This window comes from Aythya fuligula, chromosome 2 (assembly GCF_009819795.1).
Source record: "Aythya fuligula isolate bAytFul2 chromosome 2, bAytFul2.pri, whole genome shotgun sequence".
In the NCBI taxonomy this organism is placed as follows: domain Eukaryota; kingdom Metazoa; phylum Chordata; class Aves; order Anseriformes; family Anatidae; genus Aythya; species Aythya fuligula.
The window spans coordinates 107,835,091-107,857,092 of record NC_045560.1 but is presented as its reverse complement, the minus strand read 5'-3'; the positions used below and the strand labels follow the sequence as shown (position 1 = coordinate 107,857,092).

General features: G+C 44.1%; 1 protein-coding gene across 12 annotated transcripts in view; it reads right to left on the bottom strand.

Annotated features, from left to right (window-relative positions):
- Positions 1 to 22,002, bottom strand: part of EPB41L3 (erythrocyte membrane protein band 4.1 like 3) — a 141,426-nt gene that overhangs the window by 84,387 nt on the left and 35,037 nt on the right. For 3 of the 12 annotated variants that reach the window (XM_032180805.1, XM_032180812.1, XM_032180811.1), the window contains exon 1: positions 8,656 to 8,804. The exons of 1 other annotated variant lie outside the window; for it this stretch is intronic. The gene's annotated coding sequence lies outside the window, so the exon portion shown is untranslated. Of the gene's footprint in view, positions 1 to 8,655; positions 8,806 to 11,082; positions 11,198 to 11,401; positions 11,500 to 22,002 lie in introns of those variants that run through there. 8 more of the 12 variants (XM_032180814.1, XM_032180816.1, XM_032180815.1 and 5 more) reach the window with 6 other exon arrangements.

Sequence of the window (22,002 nt, the reverse complement as noted above, 5' to 3'; positions counted from 1 at the left end):
CACTGCATGGCCTCACTGGGACAAGCACATCAGGTTGGAGCAGACTAATGCCCGGCATGCTCACACCGCAGGCTGCAGGAGGATAATGATCCATAACCCCCATGGATTTGCGGCAAAAAAAATGCCACTGAATATCCACAAATTCATGTTACATTTAGCCCCAGTGGAAATACAGTTTGAGACACCTGCAGAGTCCAAAGCTCCCCTACCCTCAAGTATGAAGGCTGGACGACCACATGCAGCACCCTCGATCCCACAAAGCAAAACAGGCCCCCCCATCTCCAAATATTATCTGTTCCAGAGCAGGCAACGTCTGCTCAGCTGCCGCAGTGCTATTGCTGCAAACAGCAAGCAAGATCCATTCATAACACAACTGGCAAGGGTCCATCAGCATTCCCAATACCACATGGTCCTGAAGCAACCACGTCGCCTGTTGCTGGAAACCCTGGAACGCTGCGGGTCAGCCTCCCTCTTGTTTCCTCTTAACATGTTTGGGAGTCACGACGTGCTTTGGCCTTGCATTTTGCCTCACGTGGCAGAGATAAAGCAAGCTCTTCAGATGCAGCTTTTGTGGTTTTGAAGCTGCAGGCTGGTTTCATACAAGATGAAGGCTGCACCCTTGCAGAAAGTTATCTGCTATTTAAACAAAGTGGGAGCGCAGGAAAGGAATGCACTCAGTTTAAATTTTATCCTGCGGCTCGAGATTGCTGATTTTCTTCCTGACTTTCTGCTAAATGCCTTAAGGTTTTAGTGTTGCAAAATATTTCAATGACTGCTCAGTCTTTATCAACCACTGTTAAGACTATTTTGGGAGACTACCAGAAGATAAATCATTGTGGTTTCATCAAGTCTAACAGCATCACTCCTCAGTGAAGAGATCACACCAGACAGGTGTAAAAATTCAAAGCTTGGACAGCTATGGCTTGTTCCTAGCGGCAAGGCAAGAAGGGTCAAAGTTTCAAGTAGAAACAAACACACTTTCAGTTCTCTCTAAACCATAGGTGAAACTTTCTTCCCTCCTTATATTAAACATATTTTTAAAGGTGAATTTTGAAGAGTGCGGATGGCATGTTTAAGCTTCAAACACAAATGCTTTGAAAGGTTAGGAACATGCAAAAACAACATTTCAATGAAAACTGTTTGTCAGTTTTAATCACAGGATAACTCTACAAGAGGTGTGACTGCAGCAATTTAAATTTTCACCTGACAAACTGAATTATTAATCTTTGTGGTGTCTACAACAAAGGATCAAGCGGCACAGACAGCCATCTACCCACCAGATCTACTACAGGGAAGTCTGGAGGTGGGGAAGGAGGAGCCTCGGCATCCTGGGGTGAAACAGTTCTCCTCGCAGGCCTTGCAGAAAGGAGGGTGCCGGGACCTTTATCCTCATCTCTCACTGATAGCTTAGAAGAGGTTTTCCAAAGCAGGGTAGGACCCTGAGCAAATCCATTGATAGGAAACACCGTGTTTTGCTAGGAAGGAGACAGGAACACTGTTGAGGGCTTCATCTACACCTTGAAGGGATTTTGGCAAGAAGGACTTCTGGAGCTTTTCACTTGCATGAGTGGAAGCCTCACCTGCTATCAGTCACTCCTTCATTTCCCCATTGAAGGCCATACATATTTCCAAGCTCCCACTAACTTTTCAAGTAGCTGCCTTTTCCTTGTGATGAGGAGTGACATAACAGGCTGTGGGGCCATTTGAGTACCCACTGCCAGCAATGGCACATGCCAATTCTTCGTGAGTAACAGAAAAACTTGTCCTGCCTCACCGTTCCATTTCCTGACGATACCATGCAGTTTGCAGAGCTGCTATCTTAAGTGACATTAAATATTGCACTTCAGTACTAATTTCATATCTCTGTAATATTACTGATAAATAATTTCCCTACTGCATGTTTAACTAGAGCTCAGAAAGAAATAAAGTTCTAAGAATTTCCAGAGTAACTTAAAATGGGTTTTCCATATACTGTAATTTCAGAATACTAGGTTAGAGATTTTACAAGGTCTTAAAACAAAGGCCAAACACCACTAGAAAGCAGGATTCCTCTCTTGAGAATCTCAAGATGTTGGCCTTAACCATGCCCTGTCGAAGAGTGGCTTTTTCCCAGCCGACTTCTCAAACTGGTATGTTTTTAAGTAGGAAATAATCCTGTTTATCACTCCAACACTTACTCAGACTCTTGTTCATGTTTGTACTACCCCTTCTGAATTTCTGAACAGTTTTTTTTTCAGGCTCAGTAGCCAACATTTAATTAAGAAATATTTAACCATTAGTATTTTTTAAACAATGCCACGTAAGCAGAAATAATTGCTTATCATGTCTATGTTACAAAAATCAAAATACAACCAGTGGAAATCAGATACAAAACAGGCAAATGCACTTGCATTCAGCTGAACTAGTTTTGTTTAGAAAATTAACAGACAATGCGTTTCCTTGGCTGAGTCCTTGATTTGTGTGCCAAGTTCCATCCTGCAGTGATTTTTCTTTTTTCAACAATATAACAGGCACAGAGGACACTACTAAGGAAGCAAACTTGTAATTCTGAAAGTTAGGAACACAGATAGCCCTGGAGTGACCTAAAAGAATGTAGCAAAGCATTTTTAGTAAACTAAATGCATCTATTTTATCCCTTTATAACTGCTTGGAAGACAGAAAATGGCATATCTTCTTATGGTAATTTGTAACTTTATAATGCACACATTGGCTTGTTACTGCATCATCTATTACACATCGACATTTTTCACTTTGAATAAAGAGCAGAACAAGATTTCTTACAAGTCTGCAGAGGTACTAAGCATTTGTATCGATTTCCACAAATTGGTCAGAAGGAGGAAGCAAAACTACACTGATTGCATTCTTCAAAACAATATCTGAGGATCAGAAGGTCACAGGGAACATCTCTTTTCATACCAGCTACCTTGCTATTAGATAGAAGAAACACCAGCAAGAGTTAGAAAGCATTGCTTTAGACATGGAAAATGCAAGACACACGCAAACAGCAAAATAAAGAGCAATAACCAAACTGCTAGTGTGGTGAGAGGATTTGGAATAACAAAGGACTGTGGAAAACACAACAATGTGTCTGCATATGGAATAAGTAAAAATAAAAGTGCACCTTGAGACAGCAAGTACAAAACAAGGCAGAGAGTTTACTTTAATGCAGGCACTCCTATTGCAAAAGTGCCTGTATTCCTTTGGCCAGTGCAATGCAGAAAGTAAAACTGCCTTGATTCCAGGATTAAACCCAAAACCCAACCATTTGCCATATACTGGAAAGAGACATTTTATGTCTTTTCCAATAGCAAAGCAGCAGAAAGATGGTAAAAATTGAAAGAGAAGGATTTTTTTTTTTTATTATTATTCACTTCAGCATCCTTAATTCAATCACTGTCCCCTCAGGCTGAGGAAAGGAGTGGCTTTACTGCTCTGCACTACCATGTTAGTAGAGAAGCTGCAAAGTAGTATATTCATATTTCATATATGATATGAGTCTAAAAAAAATAGTTATGGGTTCACACATTGAAGAGCAAGTCAAGAAATATGTGTCACACCAGTAGCGAATGAGGATAAAATACTTTTGAACTTTAAACATTGTGAAATTCTGAGTATTTTGGTTTGGTTTTGCAAGAATTCTGGCCAGTGGGTACTGAACAGAAATAATGACCTCGACACCAACATTCAAGAGAAAGGCAGGATTTTCAAAGAAAATTGGTGATAATAGTATTTCACCATAGCAATAATTAATTATGTGGCACACTTAATTACATACAAATGCAAGTAGGCACGCAGTTTATGTGGACAGAAAGTTGAATATAGTTTAATACATTCATGGAGGAGCTGGGTGCTGCCTTTTCTCCCGTCCTTGGCCAGCCAGCGTGGGGGGCAGCATTATCTGCCGGCTCTTCTTTGCTAACCCATTATGGGAAGAAAGGGATTCCCAGGACTGCTATAAACTGAAACAAATTGACTATTCACTAGTTCTTCAGGGTGTCAGTGAAGAGGGTGGCATGGTAAGTGTATTTTCTTGGTGGGGGGGAGCTCTCTCTTTTACTGTTACTTTTTCCAAATGTCTACTCTATAACATTAATAAGTTATTTTTCTTACACATACTTGTACAATCTCTATACATACACACATATACGATCCATCTACACTACTAGTGGCACTGAGGGCAGGACAAAACCAGGGCACTAACACAGAGCAGGGCCCATCTGCTACCTGTGTGTGCTGCAGTGGAGAATTGCCACTGCTTCGCATGCTACCGCGGCAAGTAAGTGATCAAAAGCCGACAGCGTGCTGGCACAGAATTAAAGGACTCTCCTAATTGCCGTACCTCAAATTCCATCTCTAAGCCTGCTAGAAGAAAGCCTGCAAAAACTCTTTAATAAATCATAAAAATCAGAGATGGAAATTAGGTCATTTTTGCCCATGTCTCCTACGCACGCCGTGAGTTTGTTCCCCATGTTGTGCTGTTGAGTGCTCTGTCTCAGTAACTTCTAAATGATTCAAGTGGTGAGGCTTCTCCTGATTCCCCAGGCAAACTGTGACATAGCCCAGCACATCTTGGTGGCACTACAGTATGCTTCCCACCCACCCACCCTCATCCTCTCCACCCTGCTTTGCCTCTGTCCGATTTCAATCTATTCCTATTCCTATCTCCCTCTGACTCCTCCAAAATCTGCTCATGGTGCTACCTCAACTACCATCCGGCAAAAATTGTTGCTCAGGAAACATTCTTCTGCCTCTCCTGTAATCCCACTGTAGTGTGCTGCTATTTTTAGGAGAAAAAGGAGGTGGTAAGGGAATGAAAGGCTGCCAGCTCCAGCTGTACAAGAATAATGCTCCAGTACATGGAAACTACATTATAGTGTTTTCCTTTAAGCACATATAATTAACCAAAACTTTCAGTATTCTGGAATGATCCACTGGAGAGAAAAAATGGAAAATGTGAGTTCCAACATAAAAATCAGCAATTTCATTTCATCTTTAAGCCCTGCAGTTGGGCCTACCATTCTGTATTTTTTTACCCACAAGATTTTACATCAGTATTTGCCTATGAGATAAATGGTTAAACCAGCAAAGTACCAGAAAACAAAAAAAATAAATTAGTTACCTGTTATAGAAAACTACTCAGCAAGAGGCAACTCTGTCTAGTGCCAGTGTCTAAAGCGGGACTGAAACCTCTGTTTTACTCCTTGCTGAGGCACAGGGTGATGTGCTGGGTCATGCTGCACTCCTCCCAGCCATCCCTGCACCCCTTCAGCCAAGACAGATGCTAAATTCCCCACACAAGCCCCATAATTTGTGCAGTGCCTTGGCTACCAGGACCATCTAGCAAAACTGAAAAGAATTTTTTCTTTTGAGAGCACATTTTTCTGTTTTTCAAACCAAACCTCGTATTTACTGATACCATAAAGTTAAGCATCACCTATGAGGAATAAACCAGAGATACTGGGTTTCTTGGTGCACACATTTCCCACATGGCATTGTTTTGGTTTGCACAGATGCATACATTCAGGAACCCACCCACATGCAGCTGTGGGGTGCCTGCAGCAATCCCATAGCACCAGAGAGCGGAGGGACGGAGTGCTGCACGCCCAAAGCCCTGCTCTGCAACAGCCGTAATTCAATTGAAAGAAAACAGTGATGAATTCAGCAGACGTGGTGAAGTAATCATCTCCGGGGTCCTCTGAGAGATTACAGCTTCCTGACCTAAGCTACAGTTTGTAGGGTTGGATCTTGATGTTTCTATCTAACCCAGATCAAGCCTTGCTTCATGGGCAGGCTTACCGATTTCCGTGGGAAGGCTCGCAGACAAAGACGCTATCTGATGCGAGTAGGGGTGCAAGAACAGGTCTCTCAGCTAGCATAAACATATGTTTTCTAGGTCTGGTAGAGCATTTTTTTTTTTTCACAGCCTGTTTGCATTCTCTGGCTTATTAAAGGAGATTTTATTTGCAGACAGTATGTCCTAGGAAACGAGGAGGCGTTAGACATAATTGCCCTCATGTTCACATGGAGTAAACAAGGAGACTTTTCACCAGGGACTCCTGCTCCACTGCCACCAGCAATGCCCTGGGGACCCAACTGGTGAGCCCAGAAGAAGGGGCACCCCAGTGGTGACCACAGCCATGGGAAGGGGACATGTGGAGGTGGGGAGAGGGCAGCTGGGAGCCAGGCAAAGCCACTGCTCTGCTAGGGGCCTGGGGGCGTGTATTTCTCCTCCTCTTGCCCACCACATGGCTCATCCTCCAACAACACAGCGCCGACAAAGAGCCTGCAAGGCATCCATGCCCACGTGAAAAAAAACTCACCCCTCACTGCCCATCTCCCAGCCAGTACTGCTGAGACCAAAACCCAGCCCCTGCTTTGGGGGACGGGCTGCAGTAAAAGCCAAGTGACGGATGGACACATGCTGTGCCTCAGTAGCTGGGTTTTTAACGTGCAACAGCAACCATTGCCCATTGTCTCTAACCCGTTAAGGCAGCGCAATGACTTATCACTTCCACCACGTTGTCAGTAAGCACATATTTCATACCAATACATGCGTGCGTGCATGTAGCCAGCACTAGATCTCGCTAACACTCCCCTCCCTTTCCCCCAGATTTTCTTTATATCCACAGATGCTTTCAATTTATTCCACCCCTTGCCCCCCACACACACACGTTCCCAGTCCCCAGCTTCCACATTCTTCTCTAACCCTCCAAGCTAAAGGCTTTCCTCAGCAGGATCAAACATCTGGTGGGTGATCCTCACATGCACTTCAGTACTGCTTTTGTTTCTCGGCTCGCGAACAGATCACTTTTGATAGGTAGCAAAGCCACTGAAAGGGGTTCTCTGTCTGCAGCACACAAAGTACTTCCAAGGTCTATAAAGGAAAGGGTAAAACTGGAAGGGGTCCATATAAAAAGGGGTTTTCCTCCCCGTTTTTATTTTTGTGTGCTTTTTAAACTTTCATTTACATGTTGCCTTTTCATACACTGTGTCCTATAGGATGCAAATAGATTTGTGATTTAGAAGATTAATTTATTTCCAGGTTTTATCCACTTTATTTAAAAATGAGCAGCTCTGCTGATACATTCAAATAAAGACCAAATAAGAAGTAAAGATTTAATTTTGCTCCAGAGACAAAAAGCTGACCATTACTCAACATTTCATGACATCACTTATTCAGGAAGCGAGCAGGAGATACGGAGCTTGCTGGCTGTACGGCACATTGTCTCAGATTAACTTGGTTGTCCCAAATACTGACCCATTTCTCCATGGATACCTAGTTCTCAGCAATCCTCCTGAGTTTCCTCTGCACTGATGCTTACAGTGACGACTACTGATAATGGCAGGCGCAGGAGCAAAGGGCCTATAGGACTCTCTTACTGACACCAAGACAAGTGGTTATGCTCCTCTTCTCCACTGCTGGTGCTGTTCCTTTCACTGGCTGGAGATCTTCCCAAAGAAAACAAGCATTTGTTTTCTTTGGGAAGAAAACAGCTAATGTGAGAGTAAGGGCTATGCAGCTGCATCCACATTTAGACCTGGACCACTACCTCATCACTGGAAATGACAAGTGCTGGATATGCAAAATGAAGAGAGATGCTTTAAAACTAAGATAATCTTCCAACTTTTCGGTATTTCTCCTCTTTTAAAAATTTCCTTTACTGTACTTGTTCAAAATGCGTAGTGATATTTCCTAAAGTCTAGTTCTGGTAACACTACTTTACATACTCTAACTTCTGTACCAGATAAAAACAATCCATCATGATCCTTCAGAAAAAAAACAATAATAATAAAACAAAATAAAAATGTTTTTGGCTTAATCTTCAGCCTATTTGACAGCAATCATATTTCTCAGTTATACACACATTTGTTTTCACTTCATAAGAGAGAAGTTATGTCTGAACAAAATACTTTGACAATTCAAACTCTTCAATCATATTTCCAGTTAAAAATGTGACAAGTCAGATCCTAAAAGACAATATCCTAGGGCCATAATACACACTGAGAAAAGCACAGCTCCTGCAGACTCATGAAAGAGCCTTCCCTGCTTGGACTGACCCTTTGTTTTCAAAGACCAGCACACAGTGAACACGCGTTGAACGTACCCAGATTCACACTGCAGTATGTATTTCAATGTGAAAAACAGTTATAAATGCTCTCATGTTGATAAGGCTAAAGCTTGGGAGATAAAAACGATACTTCATCTCATGAGAAACAAGTATTCTTTTATAACCACTTGTAAATGGTTTGATGTCTTCTCTGAGACAACAGACAGCCCTTTACTGGTACATGAGATTTCCATGAAACAAGCCTGAATGTCACCCGCTGTGAATAGCACATTTAACACATTTCAAGAAGTTTCTGTTAACTCCAGATCACGCCTGAAATACACAGAAGTGACATTTTACATATTTAAAAAAGCCGCCATGCATTGCCCCCAAGGAATTCGCAACAAACGCACCGGACAACAAATCTAACAAAACGTAGGTGAGAGCATGCCATCGTGGGTCAAGCCTACCATCAGAGCTTGTATTATCTATAAAAAACAAACCAAAATCTCAGCCTTCAAATAAAAACCCATGAGCAGTAACTTTCTTATCAAAGGTTTCCCCTTCAGACAAAAAAAAAAAAAAAAAAAAAAAAAAAAGACCTCACCCTGTTTTAATGCAAAGAATTACGTAAGTCGGAGGTTCACCTTCACTCGCTCCTTCTTGGAAGAGAGAAGAAAACCCAAACTAAAATCAACCCTCTCTCCTTTCGCTGTGGTTCCCCCGAAGACAGGCACAGCCCTGCCCTGCCCAGGATGCTGGGGAGGGGTGCCCCACCCTGCTGCCCCCCACCTCCTCCTCCTCCTCTTCTCCTCCTCCAAAGGCTAAACCTGCCCACCGCAGAGGCTGGCTCCCATCGGCTGAGCTCCTGACACGCATCCGACGAGCTCCCCGTCACGCGGGGCAGCCTCCGGGGAGAAAAAGGCCATCGGCTGCCTTGCTGACGGAGGGATGGGAGGGATGCGGCTGCGCGGAGTTAGCTCGGGGAGAGGCGCGGGCCGTGCTGGCCCGATGAAATAAAGGCGATGTATTTTTAATGCACGCCAGTTCACTGCGTCTGGTTATTCGCTGCTGCAGCAAGCAGGGCTCTGGCATGCCGTGGGCTCCATTCCTGCTCAGGCAGCGCTGCAAATAAACTTCCAACAGCTCCTACCCTAATGCGGGGATCTCGAGCTGTCTTCTCCCCTTACTGCTGTACAGGTCTCATCCTAGCAGCAGAGCTGAAAGTTTCCAGCCCAAGGAGAGCAGCACAGCAGCATTCACCTCTCTGTGTACCATAGGAGTACACATACAGGTGCAGCAAGACCAGTGAATTCAATCACAGTGCTGATGCAGCAGGATGAGCTTGAGCTTTCATAAAATCACAGATATCCGAGCTGGAAGGGACCCACACGGACCATCGAGCCCAACTCCTAGGTCCCCAAAGGAGCACTCTAAAAATCAGACCATGTGTCTGTCGTTCCATGCTCTGCTCCACAGAGGAGTTTTTCTCTGTAGTTTCAGAGGAAAAGTACATACTTGACGAAATCTGATGAATCTTTGCTGGTCAAAAGCATATTTTGCTTAGTTGCTTATTTTCTACGAGATTGATACTTTTTTTTTATATATATATATACACATAAGTCTTTTTGCTTTCTGGTGACAAAGAAAACGCTGATATTATTAAAAGTAAAATGAAAGGGCGAGAGTTCAGCTTGCCACACTGCAAAGAGACGGACGCACGTGCGACACACCTAGCCTAGAGATTTTCTTTGGCAAGCACAACCTCTGACTTGCATTTATTTTGACTGCAAAGACTTCCAATGAAGCAGGTAGTTTTCCTTCTACTTCTAACTGACATGCACGTCGAGCTCGGGAAATACTTTCTGCCTCAAACACAAGCACAGGCTGCAAAACGGCATTCGGAGCTATAAGCAGGACGCCCTCCGCTTCCAAGAAAAAAATAAATCAGGAAAGTGCAAAGCCACATCAGACGCGCTCTGCTACTTGCAACGATGACAGGGGTGCGAGCTTTCAGGCTTCTCCCTTCATCTGACAAAGTTTCAGCTCTTTGAGGGAAGAAAAAAGAGCTACGGAGCCCCCCCGCACCCGCAGGCTGGGTCTCCCAGGGGATGCCCTAGGGGTTTGTTATTTTTATTTTTCCATGTCCCCCTGGCCACCGCCACTTCCACACCACACCTGGGAGTGACAAGCAGCCCCCCACGCGTGATTTCTCCGCAGGGCAGCCCCGGCCCGGCGTCTGCGACCCCCAAAAGGGAGAGTAAAGCAGGGGGGACCCCTCGCTGCCTCCCGGGGAGGGAAGGGGGGGAAGGAACCCGGGGAGGGGGGGGCGCGGCGCAGGCACTGCAGCGGGCCGGGGCTGCGATGAGCTCCGTGCATAACCACACCCGCCGCATTGCAGAAGCCACGGCCGGGGGGGGGGAGGAGGGAAACAGCCCCCCCCAGCCACCGCAAGGCAACGGGAGAGGAGAAGAGTGTGTGTGCGTGCGGGGACAGCCCCACCGCCCCGCCCCACGGAGAGGATAAGGGGGGCTCCGCCTGTGCCCCACCACTCCACGCCTCCCCCCCACCCACCCCCCCCGCGGCGCCTGTGCCGCCTGGTGAAGTTTGCTACAAAAATAATGCTCTAAATATAAATAAAATTGCATTCCCCCCCCTACACATACACACACAGCCCCTCCGGCCCAGCCACAAGGGCGCAGCTCCCCCCCCGCCCCCCCGCAACCCTCCGGCTCCCATCACGGGGGCACCGCTCGCCGCCTCCCCCAGCATCCCGCACACCCCCCGGCCCCCAGCACCCCCCCGGCATCCCGCACAGGCCCCCCCCCCATCCGCGGCTGCCAACTTAAAAATGGCTCCTGGGAGCGGGGCTTGTTTCTCCGCCGCTCTATATAAATAGGTGGATTTAAAAAAGAAAAAAAAAAAGATAGAAAAAAAAAATCGGAGGAGGGGGTGTGTGCAATCTGCAACACCCCCCCACACACACACCCGGGCATACCCTCCGCTTCCCCGTGCCGCAGGGGCTCCGCGGTACCTTGGTGGCGGTGCCGGGGGTGGTGGCACCGGTGGCGGTGGCACCGGGGCTGCTCCCGGCGGCGGCGGCGGCCACGCGTCAGCAGCAGCCCGGCTCTGCCCAGGGCGAGCCTCGCTCCGCCGCTCCGCAGCAAATCAGGGCTGTGCAGGCTGCTCCGGAGAGAGGGAGGGAAAAAGGAAAGGCAAAAAAAAAAAAAAAAAAAAGCTCACGCCAAGGGGGAAAAAAAAAAAAAAAAAAAAAAAGGCAAATGCTGGATGCTGGCAGGGGGAGAGGGGGGTGTTGATGGGGTGCACCCCATGCACAGAGCAAGGAGCCCCACCTGCACCCCGGGAGGGTCTGGCCGGTTTTTGGCTCAGCGAAGTGATTTCTGCTCTGCGGAGAAGTTTAGCTGCTGCAGTTGCAAACGATAAGGAGGCTGCCTGTGAATTTAAAACCAGCAAGCTGGATGCTGACAAGGTCTGGCTTTGATTGACCTGCGGGATTTTGGCTGGGGAGGGGGAGTATCAGCCTTCTAGATTTTAATTTCAAGTGACAAACCACATGCTTTCAAAATCTGGACCCTATTTCACTCAACATCATCACCAAAGCAGAAAGAAACACAGGTCCTAGTGCACATTGGCTCCTGAGCCATAAAGGGCGATGTAACACTGAAGATGACTTTGGAGTTTTGCTAGTGTGCCTAACGCAACACAAACCACAACCCGACACACGTCAGGAAGCGTCACAGATTCTGAGTGTGCACCAAAGCCCTTCAGGAAAGGATAATCTGACTTGCACCATTTCATTTTGGTAAATAGGTAGCTGCTCTTAGAGCACATAACTGAGCTCCCTGCCATCTGGCTACAAGGGCCAGGAGTAGCTCTGGGAGCTGAGGTTCTGCTGCATCATGGTGCTCGGAGGCACTGCTCATTCCCTTCTCTGGGGGAGCAGCTAAAAGTGCTCCTGCCCACGGTGGGACCAGCCACATGAAGGCTGCTGCCCTGTCTGGCTGCAGAACTGCAGCCCAACACACTCCCACGCTGCACCCTCGTTCTGCTGCAAGGAACTGGGTAAATCAGGCTTACCCTTCAGTGTATGTTGAGAGCTCCCCCAAAATGATAATCTCCAAATGAGATTCAGGCCTCCGATATGAATCAGGGGGTGGGTGGGGGGATCTCCTTTAATTAGTCGCATCTCCGTGGGATTTCAGAAAGGAAAGCGGTTTTGACAGTAGGCAGCGGATGTGCCACAGCTCAGCTCTGCAAACCTGCACTGCTCTGTGCTGAATGCAGAACTGCCACTTAGCAGACCTGGCACGCTGTAACAGGCACAAGAAAGAGAGAGACTTCAAAGGGAAAATGTGTGCCATCGACTGAGAGAAGGCATACCTCCAGTCATGCAGTTTAAATAAAACAACTTTTGTACGCTTCCCCATCAGGAACTCTGGAAGTCATCGGGAACCACAAGGGAATGTACTAGACAGCTAAGACATATATTAGAGTTAACAAGGCTTGGTTTCGGGAAAGAAGAAAGTAAGAAAAGGACAGAGTTGGTTTGAATCAATTAAGCATCTCAAAAGTAAGCTAAGAGACTGAAGAAGTATTATTATTTGAGAACAGCTCAAGATTTCCCAGTTCAGCCTTTAGCAGCTATCACCCTATCCGTTGCAGAGGGAGGTGGTGGCACTGCTTTCAAGCAGAGGGGCAGCAGAGCTTTGGAGCAACATCTACTGTCCTTGAGCAGGGAGATTTGCCCCATGGTAATATCACACCCTGTGATCCCTTCTGTGGATATACTGTGTATCTAACAGCATCTTTCATCTGAGGATCTAAAAGCTTTCAGCACATTGATTTAACCTCAAAACATCAAGCGGTATTAATAGGCTGTTCCTCCAAGCAGGAAATCTTTGCATCGGATATTTAGTAGCTGGAACCTCTGCACTGCCAATATGGGCTGAGTTTCCGAGTTTTTAGCCCTCACAATCTCACTGACTATTGCTTTTTTTTTTCCCCTCTCTTTCAATGTTATTTTCTAATTCTGAAGTGGGTTAGTTGGCCAGCCTGCCCTGACTCCTGTGAGATGGGAGCTCAGTGGAAAGTTTGTTTCCATGAATCAGCATTTTTAAAATTACTATTTAAAAAGAAAACAAAAAACAAGCTGTTCTTCCAGTGGTTTTTAGTGAGACCTCATCCATACTCTTCCCACATAGGTGGGAAACTTGAATAATCCCCCCATGCTTCCCCGGCATGATACCAGTGTTTGTATAGATGAAAAATCCAGGCGGTGCTAGAAGGGGCTCTGATCTCCTGCCTTGTTATGTGATGATAGGTTCACTCCTGCTATTTTCTTGCACTTTTGGAGGTCAAGCTTCAGAGCTGGGTATCAGGAGGAACCGATTTTGATGTCTCTACTGTAGTTCCTGTTCATCTCCACCCCCGACACACTGCACTTGGTGCAGCACAAGGCAGCCAGACACACAGCCCCTGCTGCATGCCACAGGAAGGGGCCAGCCTGCTCTCTGCTCGAGGTTTGTTTTTTTAACTCCTACATTTTGCTAATTTGAAAGGGGCCTGAACTTGGGAGGGATGAAGGATGCCACACTCTTGCAGCTTGTAGTAGTTGCCCTCAACATGCAGCCTTTGAACTCTTCACATCCTGCTTGTTCTAGCCACGAGCTCTCTGCATGCCGCTACTCAGGGACCATCTCCTCTCCACTGCTGACTGCTGAAAACTCCTCCCAGCCCATATACTACCAATATACCTTTGCCCTTACGACAAGAATCTCATCATCTTCCCCTGTAAGGTAGTGTCCTCCCCCTGTGCCATACACCTTTCTTGCATTTCTTCCTGGAAGAGGATCCTCATAGAATCACAGAATATCCTGAGCTGGAAGGGACCTCCAAGGACCATCGAGTCCAACTCCTGGCTCCACACAGAAAACACCCAAAAATCAGACCCTGTGTCTGAGAGTGTTGTCCAAATGCTGCTTGAACTCTGGCAAGCTTAGTGCTGTGACAACTGCCCTGGGGAATTCCTCTATTTCCTATTCATGGAAGGAGCTAAATGCACATTCATACTGCTTCTGTGCTCCCCTGAGGTCCTCTGGCGAGGAAGACACACAGGTATGGAGACATCAGAGCCAACACATGCTGACACCCAACTGTATGAGCCACAAAGTCATCCAGGAGACTGATGCTAGGGTGGGGAAATGGGTAAAACATGCAGGAAGCTCTGCCTTCCACTCCCTTTCCCATCCTTCCCTTCCAGTTTTCCAGTTGGTGAACTTTTTGGGAAAGCCCCACAGAGGGAGGGAGGAGAGACCTGGTGTGAACAGACAGGGAAGAATAAGGACAAAAGTGAGCCTCTGACACAAAGCAGGCAAATTACAGGTGGGAAAAGGTGCAAATACTCATACGCACATCCTTTCCCATGGGGCACCAGTAAGAGAAGAGCACTCATGAGGAAAATGGGCCTGTGCAGAACATTTGGCCATGACAAGGGCTTTTTTTTTTATAGGAGAGGGCAATGGGGAGACACAGGGTCTCTGCCAGGAAGGGATGAATAGGCAACCCTGGAAGAGCTGGGACAAGGATTATTGACCAGCCCTGGGAACTGCTGCCTAAAACATTCTTGTGATTCCCTAATTGATTGGACATGGCATTCAAAATAGCACATTACAGAAAAGCAAGACACAAAAATGCTATCAAACTCCGCAAAAGGCCGTCTCAAGCCCAGCCAACAATGAATTAGCCGGGTACAGCACTTAGAAAAATGGGAAGTACTGTAAAAGTAGTAGCATTATTACAGCAGTATTAGGAAGATATTTCTCCGCAGACGCAAGCTTGGCACTATCTGTCTAGACGGGTAGATGGTTTTGGAGTCGAACTGTTTTTTTATTTTTTTTTTTATTACCGTATCCACTTCAATTTATTAAAAGCAAACTGTTCTGCCCATGACTCATGCAGCTTAGCTTTCTGCATGGCAATGAAACAAAATTCTCATTATTAAAAGCCATCACTGTGAGACAGCATGTGAAGGTTAGGTTTAGAAATCAGACCAAATCTTCTATTTCTGTCTTCCCTCATTGCAAGCGTTATGCCCACATACCTCTAATTGGCCAGCATTACCATTTGCTTAAAATACAGAAGATACAAACCTTTTGGCAAGATATGAGACTTCCCTTAGTGCAACTCCAGTGACACAGGTCAAGCTCACGACATGGGTTAGCTGACCTCAGTACAGAAACTTACTTGCTCTATTGTCTGATGCAAGTCTTGCTCTGCCAGTCAATGCTAAACCCACCCAATTTTAAGACCACTGAAAGAACACTCAGTAAATTTGGCTCCTGTGCTTCTGCAACTGAAATCCTGTGAAGATTTACTGCAATTAATTCAGCATTGCCCTTTGCCACTTTCATATCTGTAGCTGCTTTCTGACTGAGAGAATTAGCTGGATTATTAAGACATTACCTCCTGCTGCATTTCTCCAGCCCTCCTCACTAACCAAATGTAACCAAAGTCTTATGCATTTAAGATGCTTTGGGTTGTACCTGAGGCTGTGTCCAAAAACGGACATGCATTAGTTTTCAGAGTAACAAATTTAAGTTTTTATCTCAATAAGGTTTTCAATTTTAATTTATTTTGACAATGCATAATCATTACTACAATTTAGCTGTACTCTACACTCATATACTCTGAGTCTAGCAAACAAAAAATACAGAAGATATATATTAGTGTTCACTGCGTATTGTATTTTAATTTAAGTAGGGTTCCTAAACAGATCAGAAATACACGAGGCAAGAACAACTCTCGTTTACCACTGGTCATGCTATGATCGAGAGCATCCTAGATGGTGACCACCTCTACAGCAAGGTTAACACAAGCTGTTCTGCTTTACTGGGGTCGTGTCTGTTGAGTCCATCTACTTTTGCCCATGACATGCTGGCTTCTCCCCCACCCACCCAAATCCATGCTGTGGTCTCCCACCCACCCAAATCCCTCTACTTGTGGTACATTAAACAGGAAAGTAGTCCTTCCCCATTTTCCATGCCACTAAACAGTCTTGCATTTAAGTTACAAAACTATCTGTAACCCCTCTATGTCCTCTTTTCATGAAGCATCTAATTCAGAGAACTTTACCTTGAGCATAATCTAGTCTCACTGACTCAAAGGAGAATTAATGCACATATTTATTAAGTACTGTCAGAAATAGAAATGACATCCTGAATCATCATGGCCTTCTAAAAATCTCTTTTTGAAATACCTCTTCCTCATGACACATATAATAAAATGACTCTCAGTGGCCACATTAATAGGCATGGCCCTCAACTGCTTTTATATCATTAGTCTTCTTAGGCTGCAAGATTTACCAGGTAGGGAAGGCACTTTAATGAGTGTTTGCATAGCACCCAACACAGTTCACCTCTCATCTTGATGAAGGTTAATAGCAATTAAGAGAAGTGCTAATAGGTTCTTATTTAAACGAATAGCATTACAATAAGCATAAGTGTAGGTAAAAGTGATATTAAGAAACATAGGAAGTTCAGCTCAAGAATGAACACATCTAGCCTATATCCATAGCCCTCGCACTCTATGCCCACCCTGCAGCCTGCCATGGTTTCACAGCCATCTTAAAGGTCAGTACCATCAAAAAGAGTCCCCATCCTTCACCTAGTTCCTGGCTGCTCCTTGCCACCTTCACCCAGCCACTGCAAGCATTTATCGAGTCCATGGGAAGAAGCAAGTAAACCTATTTGAGTTAAAACTGAAAAAGGAAGGACCATAAATCTGACCGGTTCCTCTCTATGATTCCCCATGAGATCCCTTCAATATTTCTACAGTGTCAGAAACATGGGGGGTGACATGAAAAGCAGAGATGCTGGCAGTCACACTGCCTTTTTTGGCAGCCACACCAGCTTGTGCTGGCATTAGACAGTGGTGTTGGACATGAGCCTTTATTTATGTGAGCAACTGCTCCAAATTATCCCTAACCTTCAGGACCTGCATGACTGGGCTCCCAGAGGCCAGTCCACCTCTATCCAGCAGCCTGCCTCTGAGCACAGTGAGGAGATCCTCCATGTCACATCTATAACTTAGGCTCTTTGAAAATACATTAGGTTTTAAAAGCAAACTTTAATTAAATTTACAATTGACATTCAGATTCACCTTGGTTGATGGGACAGTTGATAGTGCTGGGTTCAAACAGTACAACTGAAATAAACTTATTGAGAAGTGAAGAAACCCATCGCCTCCCTCTGTGTAAACGTGTATTTCTCCCACTGCTACTTAGTTTTGTTTGTTTGTTTATTTATTTTTTCTCCTTGAGAACTAACAGTAAGAGTTGTTATAGAAATTCTTATTCTCTTTCCCTTGATGAAATATACTGTCATACTGTAAAGGCAGGGTGCCCTATGTGGATTATATCCTGTGATAGAAAAGTAGCATGCTCCACTTGCTTCTTTCTTACTGAAACATAGCTAATTACTAACCTGACACAGAGCCCCAAAACAGCACAGCGGGTCTGGTTTTGTATCTCTCACTGAAGAGCAAACCCTTTAATAGCACAAAAACATTACATTGAGAGAGAAGAAAAACTCATCATCTTCAACCCACAGCTTTAACAAACTAAACAAATTACACCCTCACAAATGACAATGATATATATTTGTGTCCTAGGCACTGAAAAATACCTAAGAAAGGCATCTCAGCCTCTCACCTTTTTGAAAAGCTTTTTACACTTCACAGATAATGACCGTCATAAACAGCACCTCACAGTGCAAATGTTTAATTTACCACAGATGCCCCAAACCAACACTTCCAGGAGCAAGTTTGCTCAGTTGCCATCGGACCACCACTACTCCGCCTGTCTGCAAACATCTGTCTGACTGCTCCGGGAGACTGACACACCAAGCAGTGACCTGAATGCCTTCAGCATCAGGCCATCTTGCCACTTTGGAAAAGTTTCCTATCAGGCTTATTTCTGAGTAAAGCACAAGCTTACGTAAAGACCCTCCAACTCCTTTTCCACAAAATTGCTGTGTGCAAAGTTCGTGCTCATTAGTAAGAGAGATGTAGGAATTCTGGCATTGCCACTGGAAAAAGGAAACAATTTACACACTGGAGTTCCTAAGGTTGAAATTGAAATCTAAACAATGTTTTAGGCTTAAAAATCAATTTTCTGGGTGACAACAGACAAAGGGTACTTTGTCTGTTACATTTTTCATCTCTTACCCAAATCAAATAACATGCAAACATTGATTCAGAATATCTGGAGGCCAATGTAATGCCTTTGATGACAGCTAAAGCCAGGCACCCCTTTGTAGTTACAAAGGGCATACAAAAATAATGTATTTACAGGCAGCCTGTGAACAAAAGAGAACCAGGCTGCGTTCTCCACAACATGTGAACTCATTTTTCTCAAGTGCCAACCAAATTATTTCCAAGGTCCTCTTTATCATACCAGTAAGAGCAGCCAGACATCCATAATCTTCAGGCCAGTTCCTCTCCCAGAGCAAACTAGTAAAGAGAAGAAGTGGGACTGCAATCTCTGCTGCAAGATAAGACCACAGTAACAGCATCAGGGCTTACAAACAGTGTTAGTCTTTAGTTTCCAACTTGTCCGCAGAACTTTGATGAAATCTGGGTATTTTGTCCACAAACTAAGATCTAATCACATGTGCTTGCAATTTGTTATCTTGACCCAAGAAGTTGCTTAGCAAATGCTCGGAATTGCCATTGGACCTATTAACATGTGTCCACAAAATATTGGTGTTTTTAACACAAGAAAAGAGAGATGATGATATGTGGAGTTTCACTGACGCTTGAGGTGCCAGACAAGCAAAATGTAGTTGTAAAAGGGGGATTTTCATTTTCATGTTTTTCTCCTGAGTAAACAAGTAACTGCAGAAATAATGAAAGCCACAAATATTTTCTCAAAGAAAAAGTATGGTGGCATTGATACAAAGCACTGGATTGTAAATACACAGCACAAAGTTGTTTCCTTTGTAATAGCAAGAGAACTCTATTATTCAATTAGCTTGGAATAAAAAGTACCAAACCCCTCCAATTCTGACTTCGATATTGAATGCATTTTTGGAGGTTTGGGTCATTTTACTGCCTTTTGTACAGCGCCTAATCCACATTCCATAAGTTATTTTAAGTGGAAGAAAGAAATTAAAAAGAAAAGTAAGCAAGCCAGATAAATGGACTCATAAAAAAGTCTTCAGAGGGATCAGATGATTTCAATGAGTTGTTCTCCTATGTTCTTTCACATTATGGGGAGGAAAGTTGGAAAGAGATGGAGGGAGGCTGAGTGGAAGAGGAAAGTTAAGTATCAAAAAGGCTATGTTCCTCAGCTTCTACTGCTCCTTGTGCCCTGCACTCAATCCTTACCACCACCAAGCCCTCCAAATATATATTTTAGTATTTCTGCCAGACAAGGTAGAGCAAACGTAGTAGCTACAGGCATGCTGATAGGCAGCTATGCACATGCGATTACCTTACCTATCATAACATATGCTTTGATTAGTCAGACAGGCTAATTGCCCAGCTATGACAACACAGAGCATTTAATGGCTGAGCTCACTTCAAAGCCAAAAAATTCCCTTAGAGGGAAAAAAAAAAAAACACCTTGCAAAACTTGCCTCTAGATTTTCCTAGACCACCACCGCTACACCACCACTGCTACTCTCTTCTATTTCTGCTACACAGGGTAGATCTAGACATGTAATATAAAAGGTGCTGTAGCATCGTCTCATGGTATGGAGTCTCCATGTTTTTCCCTGCACCACCCATCCTCTGCTTTGCATTAAGCATAACAAAGTTCTGCCTTACTTCCTTTTAGGGGGACTCTGCCAATCTTTGAAGGAACCTGAAAGTGATTATACAGATGAATGATGAAACCTGAACTCTCATTCTCGTGTTCTAACCAAGTGAAAAGACAGGAGATAAAGTGGCTTATCCTTGGAGAAGTCAGCCTCAAGTTTCCACTGCAAACATGGTGACTTATTTCAGGTTGTGCAAATGGTGCCAAAACCCTTTGGACAGCAATACTACGTCCTGTGTAGTATTCTGAAATGAGCTTCAAAGCAAAAGTGCTTTAATTTCATCAGTAAATTCCTTACTGACAGGTTTTTCATTGTTTTTGTTTTGTTTTTATTTTAAAGAACAGCAATTAATAATACTAAACTTACAATGAATGCTTGTTAGGGTAACATGACCAAATTCTACCCTTTGAGAGAATTAACTTTTCTATACTCCATAATTCCCATGAAATCAAATATTCTGACACATGCCCACTATTATGATTAAAGTAAGGACTTTGGAAGTTAAACTCCCCTCTGACTAACTTACGTTACCTTCAACAAAGCCCCTGTAAAGCTAAAATTATGTTTTCCATTGTCCTTTACCAAAGTCTTAGCTCATATGATCAATTTTATTTAGACTAATAAATTAAAATTTTCACTCGGAAACTTCACAGGCATCTCAGTATGTGACACGTCTGAAACTTGTACAGAATTCATCCACCAATGAACTAAGTGAGCTGAGCAATGTTCAGTATGCAATTACCACATCTGGAAAACATGCCATAAAACAGCTGTTATCACTTATATACATACACACAAACTGAGTAATTATTTTAAGAATAGGTAGCATGTTACATCTTGTCTTTTAGGTCCTTAACACACTCAGCTTCTGAACCACAAGCAGGGCTCACGTATTTGTGTCAAGCAGCCTTCTCCTCCCGTACATTGTCACTGCAAAGACATATTATAAAAGCTTTGTTTCAGTGACCACTTCTTGTTAGCTTTTTTTGTATCTGAAACCTTTCTGAAAACACTTTCATCGATTAAAGGTTGTTTAGAAAAAGATACGAGTTGATGGCTGACTAAAAATCAAAAGCAGTATGATGACTGGTGACTTGGAGAAGTTAGCATGCAAAGCGGTTGGACAAGAATTTATGGTACTCTACTTAATCTTCACTAATTTGCAGTGTAAATATTTTCAAAGTCCAGTAAGGATGAAGTAGCTCCCCTCCAAAAGAAGTAGGCATTTATATCACTTTGCTTGGTTAAACAACTTTCAAAATCTATTCTCCTGTACTGTATTACCTTAAAGAAAGCCACTAGCAGTGACGCTGAGTTCAGAATTTGTCTTGGGGGTCCACACTCTAGATCACAAGAAGTGTAATTGTATGAACTACCTGAAAACAAAATTGAGATTCCCAGAAATTTTATGCTATCAGAAAAAAATATTTTTAATTGGAAAAAAAAAAAGATGAAAAACAGAAGGTTTTTTGAAACAGCTGTGTCTGTTGCTTACCATGTGCAAAACTTGCTAAGTTAAGGATAAGGAATGTTTCAGTTCCAATTCAGTACAATTCATTTAGCATACAGAGTAGTGCTAGCTATGGTTATGAAATGTTGTGAAATCACAAATGTTTTGAAGTTCTGCATATGGGGAATGACCGCACGCCATGTGTACAGGGGTCACATTCAAAGTGGAATGTGAGAGAGGAGAAATCAGCTGCAAACAACCATGCAGTGAGCATCTAGCTTGGACGAGTCCACAGAAAACCTCCAGGTGACCATATCTGCTGGGCCACTGAGCTGGAGACCTGCAGTGAAAGCTCATCTCCACAGCTGCAGTGCCAGAGAGATGGAGAGACTGAGAACACAGCCAGCATCTCACGTACCTGAGAAAAGGCATGCCTAAACACAGATTCTGGATGACACCAGCATGGGACCTGGGAAGCTCAGCACCATATGAAGGCCAAGTAACAAATCTGACATGAGAAGCACAAGTTCTGTGGGGCAGATGAGCTGCAAATACCTATACAACTAGACAGGACTGAAACCAGACTGAAATTCTCATCAGAGAAAGCATTTTGAAGGCACTACAATACAGCACCAGTATCATTTTCAGCAGTATTGTATACTCTTTT